The sequence below is a fragment of the Malus sylvestris genome, chromosome 7, assembly GCF_916048215.2.
Source record: "Malus sylvestris chromosome 7, drMalSylv7.2, whole genome shotgun sequence".
Taxonomy (NCBI): domain Eukaryota; kingdom Viridiplantae; phylum Streptophyta; class Magnoliopsida; order Rosales; family Rosaceae; genus Malus; species Malus sylvestris.
The window spans coordinates 23,530,167-23,550,114 of NC_062266.1; positions in this window are offsets into that span (position 1 = coordinate 23,530,167).

Sequence of the window (19,948 nt, forward strand, 5' to 3'; positions counted from 1 at the left end):
GAGAATTAGATGGAGATCTCAACCATAGAATACAAGCTGGATGGATGAAGTGGAAGAGTGCATCCGGCGTGTTGTGTGACCGTCGTAGGCCACTGAAGCTCAAGGAAAAATTTTATAGGACGGCAATAAGGCCGGCGATGCTGTATGGCACAGAATGTTGGGCGATGAAGCATCAACACGTACACAAAATAAGTGTAGCGGAGATGAGGATGCTTCATTGGATGTGTGGGCACACGAGAAAGGATAAGATTAAGAATGAGGATATCTGAGGTAAAGTAGGAGTAGCCGAAATTGAAGGAAAGATGAGAGAAAATCGGTTACGGTGGTTTGGACATGTGCAAAGAAGGCCTACTGACACTCCAGTTCGAAGATGTGACTACGGGATAGAGGTTCAGGGCCGAAGGGGTAGAGGAAGATCTAGGAAAATTTTGGAAGAGACCGTAAGAAAAGACTTAGAGTACTTGGATCTAACGGAGGACATGACACAAAACCAAACGCAATGGCGTTTTAGGATTCATATAGCCGACCCCACTTAGTGGGAAAAGGCTTTGTTGTTGTTGTATAGAGTTTTGGAGGTTCTGCGATTTATGGTACCGTGCATTGTATAAGGCTAAGAAGTCACCATTACATCTCTTATCTAAGAGCCAATATTTCAGTTGGTGAGTAAGCAGTAAAATGAGTGTTGTGCAAGTTAATTAAGTTTTGCATATTGATTTTAAGGCTAATTATGTGGTGTTACATATAAGTACACACCAATTATATTCTTTCGAAGAATACATCAGTTTATATAGTAGCAGAATGATTGCGAACATTGACAAATCTCAAGTAACTTAAATTATCATGCTAGATCCGAAACTTTTCTAATCTTTGCTTACAAAGAGTTGATGACTAGGCAATGATTTCTATTGAGCACCAATTATTTGCACCTCTTTTCCCTCCTTCCATAATTGAAGTGCTTTTGACTCTATGTAGTAATGATTTACAAGATAAAATTGTTGATTTTTTTTCTTCCGTTGTGTTTCCTTTTTCAAAAATTAAGATCGAAAGGGAATGCTATGATAATTTGAGGTTTTCGTTTTGATATTCATATGTGTACTTTAACGGGTACAAAAAAAAAGAGATTTGGTTTGTAGATATAGTCATTAGTAATGCTTTTATGGTTTTTTTTTAATGTGGAGAAAATTGGGATTCCTTTTAAAAGATTTTATTGCTCATATGGTTAGGGAGTGCTTACAGGAACTTCGTTTTCTTTATCAGACACTAGAAGAATAGTGCAAGTGAATGAACTTATGAGGACTGGCTTATAGATGGATGGCTTCCTAATTTGTATGACTACCATGTTTAGTATTACTGTCGATTCTTCATTAATTCATTCATGGTAAATCTATTTGAAATTTCATTCATCTCATGCAACCTATTGATTTGTCCATTTTATTGTTCAGGTTTGTCAAAAACTTGCTCAAAGAGCAGACAGTCAGTGTGATTTGAGCTGGTTGTAAATAGTATCATCTCTTTTGTAAATAACACTTTAAAATCATATCTTTCAGTCTAAACATGTTATATGTAAAATAATATCATCTTAAAATGGTCGTAAAACCCGCGGCATCGCGTGGGGCTCAATTGCTAGTGTATTCTATTTGAGGGGCACCCTGCACTATTGAATATTTGAGGGGCACCTCTGTAGTTGTTTATATGTGTAAAGAGCCATGATAATCCTTGAGGGGCACCTCTATAGTTGTTTATATGCGTAAAGAGCCATGATAATCCTTTAGAGTTAGATAAATATATTACACTGCTCGATTTGGGTAGCACCATAGCAATATTGTCATGCAAATGTTTTACCTCAAGTATCTAAAGATGTTTGCTCTGTTATCAATGTATTAAACTGCTTCATGTCTAATGTGTTTGACATATGTTAAGTCAAGGAATAAACAAACTACAACACAGTCATCTAGTTTGGAAGTTGGGTACTTCTGTCTCCATGCACGAACTGCTGTCTCTACCAGTGCTCGAGCTACAAAAGAACGTGCTAGGGCTGTTACTATAATGTCTACCACTGTTTTGTTAAAGAAGACATCCTAAATCTGCCAAGAAAGTTTTAATCTTAGATTCCAAGAGCACAAGGAATAAGAGGGGGAAAAGGAAAGGAAATGTTATATATATCTTTTGTAAATAGCATAAATTAGATGTTACATACCCCATCAGTAGCCAGGACTATGAATTCATCCCTCTCTGTGAGACACCAATAGATCTAGTAAGCAGACCACAGTTGACCATAGTATGCATTCCCTGTATACTATTGCATGTAGATGAAAGCCATTATCCATTGTACTCGGAAAATTCACTCTCTAAAATTTGTGAGAAGTTATTTCTATTATTTCTGGCCCCAAGACCATTTGCCTGTCACTGAACTGAAGCATCCAGTACGCATGTGTTGTATCAGTTACTTCAGACATTTATCTTTTTCCTTGTTGGGAAAATATGAATTTACGGTCTTTATTGAATGTTGGTGTGACATAAGACTTCTAGCATTGAGTATTTATGTGTGTTTAGGCATTTCCAGTCCCTTCTTATATTTACTTTAGCTCACACTACACTGTTGTAGACCTTTCTAATGTTAAAGTTTTTTCTTGGTGTATTTTTTCCCCCAAATACAGTGTCGTATGCAAGCATGTTTACGACAAAGGGCATATCATGCATTACTTACAGGAAAACAGCACACAACGCCCTGTTGTAGGTATATTTATTTTTTGTTCCCCTACATCAATTGGACTTATACTTTGGTGAGATTGCTAAACCCTTTTGGTTTTTCCTCTTATCAGCTTGCCCTGCGAAATTGAAGTCAAATAAAGTGAAGGATGATCCACTGTTAGCTGCTGATATTGATGAATTGCGTAAAACGCAGAATCAGAATGTCATGTCTGATGTGATGGACTTCACTGAGTTTGAAGAGTGATTGGATGATTTTGGGATGTGAAAAGTTTCAAAAATGACACTTCAGCTTAGCTATTTCAACATGCTTTTAGGTCGTTGTGAAGTAGTCGTGTATTCTGTAGAATGGCTTTGTATAGAGTGACCTGGTTGTATGATATTGCATATGTAGTACTAGTAGTTGAAAACACTTCCAGTTCCTTCTCTCTGTTGAATTCTTTTAGATTGCATTTGGACAAGTGCATTAACATGAGGCATTCACTTGGATTGCCTAATTCAAATTGTATACTTTGTTAAATCTCATTATTCTATATTTGAAGTGGTTTAGAGAGTAATTGTGAAAGACCCGTTAACCTAGTTGTACAATGAACAAAGTTAGAACTCACAACTTCTTTGGGTCGTGCCATTGGGAAATAGAATATCAGCCAGTTTGATGAATGCTTCTAATTAGACTACTTTCAAGTACATTAACAATATTGTACTAATGAATCCTAGCTATTCAATCTAAAATATTTTAATTGAAGTAGTTTGTCATACTAATTAATATTTAAGATAAAATTTATAAATATTTTTCTTTTAAAAATAAAGTATATTTACTAATTCACCTTTATTTGTTAACAAAATTAAATTAATGGGAGTTTTAACGAAAAGCTTACGGTACTGTTCACTTTAACGAAAAACCATATTTTTACACTAAAAAGTCAAACTTGATACTATTCACTTTACCCTTTATTTTATCCTTATCATTAAAACTCAAAGTTTTCAAGCCCTTTTCATTAGTTTTCCTTAAATTAATAGTACATCTAATATTATACTATTTTTTGTCATTTCACATAGTCACAACTATTTTACATAAAAGTTTACCAAACACTATAATAGTGCTTTTTTTTCCCCAAAATTACTTTTACAAAAAAGTATACCAAACACTCTACTGTTTTATTTCACAGCTACTTATTCTCACAACACAGCAGAATTAGTTTTTTTTTTTCAAAACACAGCAATACTAAACCAGCCCTTAAATCAAACTTCTAGGGTTAAACGTTACAGATGGGGTCTGCTGTAACTTCTCTCAAAGGCTGACACGTGGCACTGCCTCAAAGTTTTTACCAATCCCCGCCTTTTCTCTGTCTGTCTCTCTCCTTTCCCCTCACAATTAACGTACTATAAAATATGAATATCATCCGAAGGCAAAATTCTTGCACTTATTTCTTATTCATCTTCTTTCTTTTTCTAGTTTCTATCTCAACCCCCGAATCATGATCTTGTCTTCGGATTGATATCTCCAATACTCACTTCCGATTTTTTTTGTTGATGAGTTTGTACGTAAGAAAGGGTGTTAGCTTGATATACATTGTTGAGTCACTTTCTGACTCTTTAAACTTTCAAAGTTCGATAATTGTTTAAAACCTTTTATCTCAACGAGTCGCTGAATAAGGGAAAGCTATATTGAAGATTATAAACTAGAGTATTGTACCGAAATGCATAAATTATGAGGGCCTGCCTAGGGGGATATGCCCAACATTTGTAATTACATCTTAGCTGTTTGCATGTTTTAAGACTGAATGCATGTTTTCTGCCTATGGTTAAGTAGGTGGCTTCTGAAGATCACCGTGAAGAAGCTAAAGCAGCCACAAAACAACACAAAAAACTCCTAAATTAAATGACAGGATTCTTTATTCTCTCTCAAGGAAATCAGTTGCTGCACATCCTTGGCATGATCTTGAAATTGGTACATCTCTCCGTATGCTATTGTTGGAAGTCGGACCTCCATTTGGTTTGTCATTATTTAACTTTGACTCTAGCTTGCTCTAATGTTGTGGGGCTTGCATTCTTTTGAATGCGTTGCTCGTGAACTAGGAGGGATCCTAGCAATTCCTTTGCGCTCATTGTCTCTAAATCCTTGGATTCCTCAATGGTCGTCACCACATGCTCAAAGTTGAATGTGAGGGACCAAAGGATTTTCTCCATGACACGAACATTGTCAAGCTTCTCGCCATTCCTTTTTATTTGATTCACAATTACAAGTAGTCGAGGCTATACGAACAACCGAGGTCAATCTCAAGAGTGGAGAACTGCTCGAGGAAAGGTGCATATCCAGTGTCACAACTGCAAGCAATATGGACATTATGCCAATGAATGTTCATATAAAAATGGTGAGCATGTCAATATGGCAAAATCAAGTGGAAATGTTGGTGAGGAACTTACAGTCTTACTAGACACCATGATTCTAGCAACCAACAAGATGTTTGGTATTTAGATTCTAGTGCAAGCAACCACATGTGTGGAAAGGAGTTCTTTGCCGAACCCAAAGATGGGGCCTATAGATCTTTGAGTCTTGGTGACTCCTCAAAGCTATCAGTTGAAAGCTTTGTATGGCCTCAAGCAAGCAGCACGAGCTTGGAACTCAAGGATTGATAACTCCCTTCATCAAAATGGATTTCAGAAATGTCCGTATAAGCATTTAGTTTACATGAAGAATGGTGCAAAAAGGGAGTTATTAATTCTTTGTCTCTATGTAGATGACTTTTTGTTTATAGGAAACAATGAAGCAATGTTCAGTGAGTTCAAGCAATCCATGTTCAATGAATTTGAGATGACTGACAATGGATTAATGTCATACTTTCTTGGCATAGAGGTGAAGCAAGAAAGTGATGGTATCTACATCTTTCAATAGAAGTACATAAGAGACATTGGAGAAGTTCAATATGGACAAGTGCAATCCTGTCAACACTCCAATAGCAACTGGATGGAAGCTGTCCAAGGAAGGAGAAGGTGAATTTGTAAACTCCACTGTGTACAAAAGTCTCGTTTGAAGCCTGAGGTACCTTACAATCACAAGACCAGATATAGTTTATGGTGTTGGACTCATGAGTCAGTACATAAAAACACCAAGAGAATCTCATTGGCTGGCTACCAAGAGAAGTTTGAGGTACATAAGATATAGTCTAAATTATGGTATGTTTTATAATTTTGGTGGAGATGCAAAATTATTTGGTTATTTAGATAGTAAATGGGGAGGTGACCAAGATGAAAGGAAAAGCACAACTGGCTATATGTTTTTTTTTAGGATTAACAGCTTTCTCAGAGGCTTAAAAAAAGTAATCAATTGTTGCTTTGTCATCGTGTGAAGCCGAGTACGTTGCTGCAACCTCAACTGTGTGTGTGGCAATTTGGTTAACAAATTTGTTGAAATCTTTATGTCATCCATAAGTGGTTTATCCTCACAACTACGGTTTCATCTCTCGCACATTCTGTGAAGACAATGATCCCCTGGATGTGTTGGTTCTCATGCAGGCACTTGTTTGCTTCATATATATCCATCTATTCTGCAAAATATCATCTACTAAATTACATCGAGGGGTAATGGATATAAGAACAGATTGCCAAAGAGGCAAAAAGACAGCATAATATAACCAAAGTGCTACATGTACCTTGAGCATTGAGCAACAAGTTTCCATTATGTCTCATTAGCTAATTAGTCTATTCATAATTTCATAGTGGCAAGTTGATCCATAAATATTTATCTAAATCGGTGAAGTGAAGTTAAACAGGAACGTGTTCATCCCGGCTGTTTTCTACGAGCCAAAGAGATTGGACTAATGCCTATGATTGACCAAATACGCCTCCATAGCTCTCTAGCAAATTGAAACTCTACCACTACTTTCTGATTTCATTTTTTTCGCTGACTTTTATTGATTCATACTTTTAATTAGGGAGAGAAAGATGATTAGATCATCGCGGTCTGCGCCGATGATCCTGCATATAACCATTACACTGACATCAAAGAGCTTCCCCCTCATCGCCTCTCTGAGATTCGTAGGTTCTTTGAAGATCCTTTACAATTTTACTTTCAAACTTAATGTATTACTTCAGATATATATATGTGAAAGTTCTTTTTGCGGGTTATTATAATGTGAATAGTTGCAAAGTGGTTTCTTAACATATCGTAATAGACAAGAAGGATGAGAACAAAGGGGTTGCAGTTTGTGGATGCAAATTTATGTCGTCTTTCTCCTTTGACGAAAATGCACCTGCAAAATAATAATACCTAAGATTAAGGTCAAAAGCCTCACGCGCCCACGATGAATTGGGGGGGGGGGTTTGGTTGAAGAATCTCCGATGCCAAAGTTAGAATTTGAAAGAGAATGTGTTTGGGAATTTTTGGATAGAGAATGGCTTAGTATTTTAGTGGGAGAATAGGACTATTTATAGGAAAGTGACCGGCTCTATTTGCAGAATAGGGGCCGACCACATATGGTCAAATTATGAGTATAATTGCAAGATATTATGTGAAATAATATCTTGCAACTAATCCTAAATTGAATAGGAAAATTGGGAGTTACCTTTTGAGTGAGGATTTGATGAGGATTTGATGAGGAGTGATGAGAGGGATTTGAATAAATACCATTTTGATCACCTTTGACTCTTCCTTGATTGAGCCGTTATTGTCTGTTGCATGCGCGTGAGAATCCCGGTGTGCCTCGAGGGTAATTTTGTCCTTTTCACCTAAAAGTACATGTGTCACCTCCATAATTTTCTTGATTCTTTTTTGCTCTACAAATGCCCCCACACCTGTTGGGCTGCTCGCAGAAAAGGGCAACAGGTGTAGAGATCTTCCATTGCTTTAGGAAACATAAGATTGTTTTCTATTTTAATGTAGATTCCCACATTAATGGGAAATTAAATCCTTCTAGGAAAGGGAAATAAATCACTTCCAAAATCTATTTAAGTCTACCTTAAGTAAATGATTAAATCAACTTCAGAGAGCAATTTATTTTACCCTACAAGAGAGAAAGCTAGAGGATATTTGTTCCCCCTCCCCTAGCTATCTTCTACACTTTCCCATGCAAATGACCATCTTTTGTTTCTTTCTTCAACTTCACGCCGCACCAAGGTAAGAAAAAATTAATTTTTCCGTGTCTTCGTCATTTTTTGGAGCCTTAGGGCTTGAAATTTGGCTCAACAGGGGTCGAGGGTGTGTGAAAAATGGCTGGAAAGCCACGACATTGTTGCTGCCATGGATAACTTAGTGTGGCGGTGGCTGGCTGGGCCAAGTACGGCTCGGCTTGGGTCGAGCTAATAAGGCGCTGGACTGGACCAATGAGGCATGAGCCCATATGCGGAGAAATAGTGAGAGAGAGGAAGGCGTGAGAGCGCCAGGCCCTTCCTTTTGGAATAGGCCGTGAAGCCTTTAGGCCGAGAGAATGACAACCTGGTGTGCTGGGCTGCCTGGCGTGCTGGGTCGCTTAGCGTGTTGGGTCGAGAGGGAAGAATAGAAGACAACGCGGACTGGACTCCCGATGGTTTTTTGTTATTTTTTATTTTTGCATCCGTCTAATGATTCTTCCTTATTTCTTTGTAGAATTTCTTCAAGTATGTCTTCTTCAAGCCACAAGAATGACGTTGGTGTGTTGCCGTTGTATCGCCAAGGCGGTTCATTGAGTAAGTGGGTTACTTCAAGGCTGCTCACTTCAAAATTAGCTCTGATGACTCGTTCAGAGATTTCTTTGAGGTGTATAGGCATGCCACCATTCTGTCGGGGGTGCATGTGAAGCATGTCAATAAGGTAGTAGCTGTGGGCCATGTAGTAAGGCTCGGAGGGCCATCAAGTTTCACCCCTACTACTTTGTGTTGGGATTTACTTTTCCCGTGCTATGTTTCTTCCAAGAAGTGCTTTGCTTCATAAAGTGTGCCCCCGCTCAATGTTCTCCAAATGCGGTCTGTGTGATGGTGAGATTCCTCAATCTAAGCCAATTCTTTGACTTGGATTTAACCGTCAATGAATTTTGGTACCTCTTTGACATAGGCCACATTGATGAAGTTGGACAACTGCAATCTCGCCATAGGCTATTTGATAATTCGAGCAAGGGAGATCATGACTAGGCCACGGAGACTTTGGAGATAAGTTGAGAGTAGGAGTCTGATTTTTCCCTTGAGCTACGCGTTCTAATGATTTTCATCACCAGTAAGTAAACTGCTTAGCCTCTAGGTTACTTTGTGCTTTTCCTGAGCTGCTCTCTGATTTGTTGATTGTCTTTCTCTACTTATGTAGATTCGGAATTCATCTCAACTTCAAAGACTTCTCCAGATATAAAGAAGGTGCATGTTGCTTTAGGTATCCTTGTTGAGTACCGTGAATGGTGTTCGGAAGGTGGGCTCCCCTCGAGAGAAGAGATAAAGAAAATCAAGACGGAGACATTAGCTTGTTCGATTGCTGTCGTGGAGCTTGCTGTGAACGAAGATAGAAAGAATAGGTTTTCCCCATCTGCTCAAGAGATGCCGACTGAGAAAAAGCGAAAAACTTCATCTGCTGCTTATGAGGGTTCGCCAACTGCTGATAGGCTTGTGATTGACTTGACTTCTTCCAAGGGAAAGAAAGATGAAGCTGCTATATCTAAGCCGGTGACGCCTGCCATGCCAAAGGTGGCTAATACGATTGCTAATAGGATTGCTCAACATAGAAATTGCGTCGTGCCCCCAGTATCGAAATCTATGACAAGGCATTCGTTGGGGGCTAAGTCTGGTTCATATTTGGAGAGGCTTGCTACTATGAAGAGCGATAAAGTGGACTCTGCTGCTAAAGTGACGCCAAGGCCCACTCCTCTTACTGCTGAGAAAGATGAGACTGCTCGTGTGGGCAGTTGTGAGAAATCCATTAAGCCTGTTTATGGGGAAGCTGCTGAGATTCATGCGCTATTGAAACCAGATCTTCTTAAAGACATGGACGCGTATGTTAAGTTTATTGATGGCATTAGAGGGGTTGTTTGCCCAAGTTCCTTTATGAAGCATATGACCCAATATAGAATGACTGCCCTGCTTGCTATGATGCAGAAAACAACGATTCTGGTAGGCGAGTCTATGTTCCTTGATCAAAAGGATACGAAGGCTACTAAGGAGATGGCAAAGAATATGGCAATTGAAGCTTATTCCTTTAAAGAGGTCTAATATCTATGCCCCCACTTCTCTGCAACTTGAGATCGCTCGCCAAGAGATCATTGACTTGAAGACTAGGCTTGACGTGATCCAAGTTAAGTATGAAAATGCAAACAAAGAGATTGGATGTTACATACCTCAGATTCAAGATCTTGAGCGTGCCATTTTTTAGCTTCGTTCCACTTCTTACGCAAAGGATAAATAGTTAATTACTGCTTATAATCAAGTGATCCACTTCAAGAAGATTGTCGATAAGCTTGAACCCCAAGTGTTGGAACTCCAAGGTGCATTGAAGATCAACGAAAGTCTGAAAAATGAAGTGGATGAGCTATGGCACGTCTATGTTGGTCTGCTTAACGAGCAGCTAAATGGCAAGAAGGTTGGGCTCAAGGCTTCACTTGTTCATAGTCAGGCCGATTTCTACAAGTTGGGTTACGTAGATCATCTCTTTGGTAGGTCGTTTGACTTTGAGTTTGCTGGAAAAGACTTCGAGACCTTTTCTATTTCTCCAAAAGACTTGTTTGCCTCTCCTTTTGGGGATTTCATTGGTGAAGTAGTCAAATAAGTTGGTACCTAGGTTGGGGCAACTGGGGGTGAAGCATTGGATGATGCTGCTACTGAGAGTGTTGCGGCTATTGAAGGTGTGGCAACCGAGTAATCATGGGATGAAGCTGCTGAAAAGTAGTCTTCTAGGTAGCCTTTAGGATTTTCTTTATTTTCCTTATTGCTTTTTGCTTTACTTGGACTCATTCGGCCTTTGCTATTTGTTTATCAATTTTGCTAGAAAATTTAATAAATGTGCTTCATTCGCTTTTCTTCACCTTTGCTTCTTTTGTTTATGCCCAACTTTTGACCTTTAGACAAGTGGCATGCGTGCTGATTTTCTATAAGCAGATAGGCCTATGTAGCCTATGTAGCTGTAGGTGTTGGTGTAGAAATTTTGCAAAGTTGTTAGCCATAGGGTCGGCAGCCAAACGCCTTACTTACAGAAGCAGACGAGTCCGCGCAACCACTTGGCTGTTAACATTGGCTTTCTTCAATCCTTTGAGCTGTATGGCCTGTATCACAACATACTAAAGATTTTTTGTCTTGAAATTCGCTAACCTTTCATATCAAAAGTATGCGGTTGTATGGAATTTCGTAAGCAAACGTCTGAGAGAACTCATTGCCTTTAATGTACCAAATTCTATGGTTTGCGTAGCAAGTATCACAACACTTTAGGAATTAGTGTAGTTCTAAACGATCATTCTACGCTTTGGCAGAGGTGAAGCTTATCAACTGTGTAGCATGTCGGCAGTGGATAGAGCTTCGTATATGCACGCTAACACTGTTTAACCTTTCACAAAAATGTACAATTATATAAATTTAGCGCGGCTTACTGCTCGAAGGGCAAGCTGTAGGCAATCTTCTGGAAACCCTAGGCTACCTTAATTCACTTGGTAACAACTTTAGGGTTCCAGGGCAGCCGTCCATAATGCATACTGCATAATGTGCCTCCTACGTCTCTAAGGCCCGGTTCCCCGTGGATTAGTCTAAGAGGCCAAAAATCCTTCAGTTAGCTAAGACTTGAAAAAGACCATTATGGCTACTTCTAGGAATCTCGACGCAAGTCATCGTTCACCTAGTTACACCAGGGTAGCCCAACTCATCCACGTCTGAATATTCGAAGTGTATAGTTTATCCTCTCGCATCGAAAAGCAAACCCATATGGGTGTTAGGGAATTAATTTACCCTTTCTCACTAAAGAGCATGGTTGGTCCCCAAGGGGTGCAATTTCTGCGATAAGTCCCTAAGAAAGGCGCGATCTTTTTTTGAAGTGTAGGAGTGATCAGTTGTTGTAAGCATGTAGTCGAGCCAAGTTGTAAATTGCTTATGAATTCCTCATTGAAAAATGAGTGAAATGAACGAAAACTTAGCTGTATGGTAGGAACTACATAACAACTGGATAGTCATCGACTTTCGAGGTGGTGCCCATCGAGCTTGTCATTCATGGTGGTGAGGGTGTAACTACCCTTGTCGCCTACTCTGAGGATCTTGTACAGACCTTCCCAGATGGGATCCATCTTTTTAGAGCCTTCTCTATGGGCAGTGATGAAAGCTTTTCTTAGGACTAGATTTCCAGGCTGAAACTGCCGGATCTTGGCCCTTTTGTTGTAACTAGAGAAAAGCTGTTGCTGGTAGGCTGCAATGCTGATAATGACTTTTTCGCGTTTCTCCTCTACCATATCTAAGTTTGTGGCCATCTCATTTCTATCTGCTTGATGCTTGGCAGTAGAGTGCTAATACTTGGCACGATGACATTAAGAGGAATGATTGCTTCTGAACCAAATTCTAAAGAGAAATGAATCTCACTGGTTGCTCATCATTTGGTTATGCGATACGCCTATAGACATCCAAGAAGTTCATTTGGCCATTTTCCCTTCTTGTCAGAGAGGAAATTCTTGAGGCAGTCGAGAATTGTCTTGTTGGATGCTTCGACCAGCCCATTGCTTTGGGGATACCTTAGCGTGGACATGTGTTGCTTGATGCCATATTTCTGGATGAAATTTGCCAAAGCTTTGCCTATGAATTACGGGCCATTGTCTGTGACGATGGATTGAGGGATGTCAAATCGGTAAATGATGTTCCTCCATATGAAGCGCTCTATGTCCTTCTGAGTTGTGGTTATCATGGACTCTACTTCTACCCATTTTGTGAAGTAGTCAGCTGCCACGATCATCATGCATCTGCCCTCAGTAGCGGGCGACATTGGCCCTACCAAGTCGATTGCCAACTGCATGAACGGACAAAGACTCGTCTGCGGGTATAGTTCGCTGGCAGACAATGCTGGTATCGACTTGTAACATTGGCAATGGTCGTACTTTTGTACTAACTTCTTAACATCTTGATGCATATTAGGCCAGTAGTAGCCTGTGTTAAGAGTCTTATGTGCTAAGGATACCTCTTGAGTGATTTCCACAAGCGCCTTTATGGATTGAACTTAGAACCTTTAGATTGTCGGGAGACGCTAGACAACGGAGATGTGGTCTAGTATATGATCTTCAGACAAGAATGTCGTTCCACATGTAGTAACTTGCTGCCTTTGTTTGGAGCTTCCTATACTCCAATCTTTCCATGGAGAGTGTGCCATTAACCATGTAGTCTATAATGGAATCTTGCCATTTTAAAGTTGTACTAACCTGTGACATTTCGGTTGCTGGCTCTGTCTCTATGCTTAGTTTGTCCAAATACTCCACCGGAATAAAGCATTTGAGTTGGTGGTCAAGGGTTGAGCATAGGCTAACTAGCGCGTCTGTGTGGGCATTGTCTGCCCGCGAAACTTAAGTAAGGGTGTAAGTCTGAAATGCCTCAAGTTGCTTTCGTACCTTCTCTATGTATTGTGCCATCTTAAAATGTTTTGCCATGTACTCCCCAATAGTATAGCTGGTGATTAGGTAAGAATCAGAATGAATTGCAAGCTTTTTCACCGCCAAGTCTTTTTCCATTCAGATGCCTACTAGTAGGGCTTCGTCATTTGCTTCGTTGTTGGATGCTTTGAAGCCTAAAGTGATTGCCTGCTCGAGTATCGATCCATCTGGAGTGACAAGGAGCACGCTGGTTTCCTAGCCCTTATAGTTGGATGCACTGTCGACGTTCAAATGCCAGAAGTCTCCATTGGGTGAAGCAAACGTGGCTAGAGCATGCTCAGTTACCTTCAGGGCATCGTTAGGTTGCTCTGTTGCATCATTTAGGCTAGGCATGAATTTTGCTAAGGCTTGGGCCTTTATCGCCGTGCGGGGTCTGTAAACTAAGCCGTATTGGCCAAGTTCCAACGTCGATTTCATTGCTCGTTGAAAAGCGTCTGAACCATGTTAGATTGATCGTAGAAGATATTGAGTCATGATGATGATTATGTAAGCATGAACATATGGTTTATGTTTTCGAGCCATAACAACTAGCTCCAAAATTAATTTCTTAATCTTTGGATATCTAGTTTCCTCATCAAGAAGAGCTTTAAAAATGTAGAATATCAGCAATTGGGCCCTCAGCTCTTCTCGTATAAGGGTATAGCTCACTGCTACTTCCAAAACTGCCAAGTAAATGTATAAGTCCTCCGCTGCTTCGAGTTTGGATAGTAAGGGAGATGATGTGAGATACTTCTTCAGGTCTTGAAAAGCTCTTTCGCATTCATCATCCCATGTGTCTCGTTGTGCCCTTTTGATTCCTTTGAAAAAAGGCTTGCATCTATCAATGGATCGCGAGAGAAAGCGGTTGAGCATGGCTGAAGATACTCTAAATATGCATTTGGCGAGATTGAGCTTCATCTTGTCCTTTCTAAGGATGTCAAAAGTTTCCGCCAAGTTGCCGATGTGGTCTGATCGCTGCTTGGCCTTCACCATGATGTCATCAACGTAGACCTCTATTGTTACTCCAATTTACTTCTTGAACATCATGTTTACCGGTCGTTAGTAAGTGGCTCCTGCATTCTTAAGGCTAAAAGGCATGACCTTATAGCAGTAGGTGCCTCGCTCGATCACGAACGTGGTTTTCTCTTTGCAAGGCTCGTGTATAGCTATTTGGTTGTAGCTAGAGCATGCGTCCAAAAAACTAAGCAGATGATTCCCGGAAGTGGAATCTACTTGTAGATCAATTTGGGGAATTGGATAAGGATCATTTGGGCATGCTTTATTGAGGTCGATGTAGTCTACGTAAACCCTCTATTTGCCTTTTTCTTTCTTCAGTACTAGCACAACGTTGGCAAGCCATGCTGAGTGTGCTACCTCTTCTATGAATCCAGCCTCCAATAGCTTGTCGATTTCTACTTCGATGATTGCCACTCGTTCTGGTGCGAAATGTCTTCTCTTTTGGTTCACCAATTTGGCAGCGGGGTCGACATGCAGCTTATAGCAAGCTATCTTGGGGTCAATGCCAGGCATGTCGGAAGATGACCATGCAAAAACGTCATGATTTTCCCCAAGAAAAGTCGTGAGTTCCTCATTTTCCTTCGGGCTTAGACATGAGTGCATTCTAGCAGTCTTCTCCAGCTGCTAGGGATCAAGAATGATATGTTCGACATCCTCTTTAGGTTTCTATCCCATCTTGTCTGCTGGCGCATTTATTTGGACACCATCTTCTTAATCCGTCTGCTCTAATTGCTATTTGGTAGCTTTGTCGTCCTTTTGGACCTCGGTAGCCTCTATGGGGGTAAAGGTCTTTTTTTTTTACTCATTCAGTACTTGCACAGTGCATCGTCGAGATTTAACCTAGTCAGACTTGATTTCTTAGACTTCTCCTCGTATGATGTGGAATCAGATTTTTTGATACTTGACGGAGGTTACGGGGTTCAGCTTTATCAGCCATAGTCACCCTAGAATTCCATTGTAAGGAGACGGGTTTTTTACCATCGTGAACAATTGCTTTGAGACAACTGACGATGTTCTCAAGTCAAGTGTAATGTTATCGATGGCAGTTAAGGTGTGTCTGTTGAATCCGGTGAGTACCTCCACTCGGCGTATGATTATGTTTTACAGGCCCATCTTCTGAATTACTGAGAGCTAAAGTAAGTTTACCACACTTTCGTTATCATCCTGTCAACTATAGTGTGGGCTAGTTGGACAAATACCACTAGTGCATGGTCGTGTGGGAAATTGACGCCTTAGGCATCTTGCTTAGTAAAGACAACGATAGGTCTAAGTTGAACGTTGACTGCCTAGACCTATAAGACTAGTAGAGCCTGTTGGATCTTCTTTTTCTTGGAGTTGTTGGTGGCCCTCAAATGCTCGGATTGATGTCATTGATCTGAATTGTCTTGGTTGGTGGCTCTTCACCGGCATCTGTGTTTCTCCTAGGATGCACAGCTAGCTTGTCTAAGTATCTGTCGACCTTGCCTTCTTTCACCAGCTTCTCTATGTAGTTCTTCCAAGTGTAGCAGTTGTCAGTTGTGTGACCAAGACCTCAATGGAATGCGCAGTACTTAGTGTGGTCCAACTTGGAAGTATCTCCTTTTGATTGTTTTGGCAGCTTGAACCATGGCTCACTCTTGATGTCGCGGAGGATTTGTTGGATCGAGATCGAGAACTTACAGTAGTTCTTAGGCGTCGGGCCTTCTTTAGTCATGGGTTGGTCCCTACGTATAGCCTCCTGCCTGGTTTTGTTGTTGTACTGCTTATTTTCCTCCTTCTTTTGAGCTATTACCGATTCTCTTCGAGACGGCTCGGGTGCCTTATCTGCTGACCCAAAGTGCATGTTTCTCTACCAGAGTTAGATTTATTTTCATGATCAATTATCCGAACAGCGGGTGGTCTGTAGGGAGTCATTTTTTGAAGGCTACACTAGCTATCGAGTCATCGCATCCAACTATCTTTGCCTTCTCTGCTTTGAACCTCTTTAAATAGTCACGAAATGACTCTTTTGGGTTCTTCTTGATGTTGAACAAATGGTCAAACTTCTTCTAAATCGAGCAATATGATGAATACTCTTTGGTGAAAGTCAAAGAAAGCTTATCGAAACTCCGAATGGATTGTGGTGGCAGGGTGTGGAACCAATCTTGCACATTGCCTTGTAAAGTGGTGGTGAATATCTTGCACATGAGAGCGTCGTTGTTCCGATAAAGAATGATTGTGCTTCGGTAGTGCTTTATGTGCCTCACCTGGTCTCCATCTCATTTGAAGGATGTGAAATGTGGCATGCTAAACTTGCGTGGAGGCTTTGCCTGCTCGATCTCGTCCGTGAAGGGTGACCTACTTGTGTTGGTCATGTCTTGACGTAATGCCTTATCGGTGACCTCGTGACGTTAGAAATTGCGCAATTGTTCGGTCAAGAGCTTTTCTACTTCTTCACGAATTTGCCTTTGTTGGGGTAGTAGAGCTCTCGACTGCCTCCGGTCATGACCTACTAATCTAGGCTGTTCTTCTATATGTTCGGCTCGTTTATGCCGTGGTTGTGATACATGTGGTACGTTCCTAGCAGGCAAGCGAATTCCTCGCAGATTACTGGTTAAACTTATGTCAGATTGTGTGACTGATTCTCTCCATCTGTCGTGCTGCCTACTGCAATGTGAGGTGAAGGATGCTTCTTGCTGGCTTAATCATGAATTAACACTTCGCATGGAAAGTTACTCATGTTGATTATCGAAGTGTGGCCCCAATTATGATTATATGCTTGTCCGTGGGCCTAACCAAGAGTGCACGCTCCTCCGCACGCTAAGATGAGAGTATACGTTATCTCGGGGGTCCAATCACGAGTATAGATTGCCCGAATGCTCGGTTCATGGCTGGTCGAGGGGCCGCTTGTCGGTTTGTCGTTTACCCTTGTCTTACTTCGAGACACCTTGTTTGGGGCATGCTGCATCTCAGTACACTGCAAAAGCTGATTCACCAAGGTTGTCTACTGCGCAAGGGCGCTTGTTAACTCTATGACTTGTCGAGACAAGTGTTGTTCGCCATTTAAGTTGGAAGAGCTTGGACGGTATGCATCTTCTTGAGTAGTGGAAGTGTAATGGACCTCGGGTGAGAGATTTGAATTGGGAAATCTCAAATATGTAGAGAAATAAGATGAAAATGCCCTTCGTTCAATTGTCGGTCCAAAAATCTGAAGCTGGGACGGTTGAACTGGTTTTGGACTGATTTGGGCTGGGCTAGTCTCGGATTAAGCTGCGAGAGCGGGTCGGGTCACCAGAGTGGGTCGGGCCGTTGTCATGGGTTGTCCCATGTGTGGGGCGCGTGGGCACTAGGCTTGGGCTAGGCTCGGGAGCGCGCTGGGCTCGTGAGTGTTGGGCTCAGCTGCTTGGTTTTGGGCTTGATTAAGTTGGGCCATGCTAGCCTCTCTTGTGGCACAGGCATGGGCTTGCTGCTACAAGGTGGTGTAGGCCTGGGCTTGTGGTTGCAAGGTGACTCCTTCATCGTGGGCTTGGGCTTCACCAAGGGCCGCTGCCGTGGTTGCTACCATGGTGGCTGCCACGGTGGTGCCCTATGGGGGTGCTCCCCTCGTCGTTGCGTTGAGCCTCATGGATCATTGTGGTCCAAATCATTGACGTAGAAAGTTTCGTTTGTTGTGGTTTCTGAATTTCTAGTCATTGTACTTTTCTTTTACGTTTATTCAAAGAATTTTATAAAAAAAATTCTAGGAATAAAAACGTATGAAAAATCTACAAATGAACAAGAAATGAGAAACTTTGAATGCGAGAGTCTTCTTCAAGCGTGTGAATCAAGACTCAATGAAAGCACCAATTTGTGGATGCAAATTTTTGTCATCTTCTCCTTTGACGAAAATGCACCTGCAAAATAATAACACCTAAAATTAAGGCCAAAAGCCTCACGTGCCCACTATGAATGGAGGGGAGCTTTGGCCAAAAAATCTCCGATGCCAAAGTTAGAATTTGAAAGAGAATGTGTTTGGGAATTTTTAGGTAGAGAATGACTTGCCATTTTAGTAGGAGAATAGGGCTATTTATATGAGAGTGACCGGCCCTATATGGTGAATAGGGGCCGGCCACATATGGTCAAATTATGAGTAAAATGTCAAGATAATATTTATATTATGTGAAATAATATCTTACAATTAATCTTGGCACTTAATTCTAAATTGAATAGCAAAATTGGGAGTTACCTTTTGAGTGAGGATTTGATGAGAAGTGATGACAGAGATTTGAATAAATATCATTTTCACCCAAAAGTACATGTGTCAACACCATAAAAGTATTTACCACTGCAGCCGAGTTCCTGTATTTCGTTCCCCCTCCCCAAATATTGCTCGTATATAAAAAATAAAATAAAATCATCCAATCCCGTCGAATAACAAAACAAGCATCAAAAGAACACCACATTTCACTCCCCTGACTTGTAATTTTGTTAGTGCAGGGACCTTTATGCAGAGTACATAATCCTCACCTTAAGGCGATAAAGTTACACACAGGCTACAATATTTACAATAAGTCATTTTACCAATCAAATCTTCACGTTTTTTACTTTTTTCTATTTCGGATTACGGTTAACTTTGTTTGGTTGATCAATCAAATCACTAGAGAATGTTTATTATACATCATGTGTTTAAAAGTTCGATTGTATTCACTTTTCTTCCCTAGTAATCTACTTCAATCCTGAAGGGATTTGTAGTTCAGCTGCAGCATTCTCTCTTGCATCAAAAGTCCCGGGTTTGATTCTTCTCTCCCGGTTTGAAGTTCACCATTCTAATTTACAATGGTGTCTTATTATCAATTTAGATACGAGAGGAAATGTCAACTTGCTTTACAAAAATGCGTCTCGACTGGTTACATCAATTATTTAGGGGATTAGCATATTTGAAAACAAACACACACAAATAAAGCAATAAAAATCCAATATATAACGACCATAAAAAGATTATAGGCATCTTCACCGTTATCAATTGATTTTGTATCAGATGCTCACTTTCTAACATCGTTGAGGCAACAAGTAGTGTTGCAAACATCAATCCCTCAATGACATTCTTTGGCCTTAATAACACTTTGTCATAAACCTTCGATAAATTACTACTTGTAAATAGAATCAAATAGGATCGAGATATATTTCTGTTTATACTCAAATTTTTCTCGTCAAAGAGGACATAAAAAATCATCCCTCCTCTGGTATAGTTGGTGGTCCACACCCTCTTCAAGCACACAACTAAAGATGCAAATACATCACTCTTATGGAAACAATACCACGATTGACCAACCAACAAAAATTAAAATGATGTAAAAACAACTAAAACCTCCAAATTTATGGTCATTTCCACGTGTTGAACTCTCTAGTGATGGATAATAGATAGTGCTAAACCATAAACACAAAATATTAAACATGTACCAAATCATGGATAGTAATGCCAAAGTAATGGGATTATATTATTATGACAGAGATTGATGTTGATTAGTTAGTTGAGATTGCCCAAATAATCCAATCTGAAATTGTATTATCCACTGAGATCCACGTATTTTGTACGTGGTATGATAGATTGAAATTCTTTTTATGTTTGACTTAATCAATTGTTCCTTTTTTTTTTTTTAAATAACTGCAACGGTTGGGAAAGGAGGGGTTCAAAGTTCAAACACATGATCTCAAAGGGGGGCGGAAATTTTAACCAAGGCAAT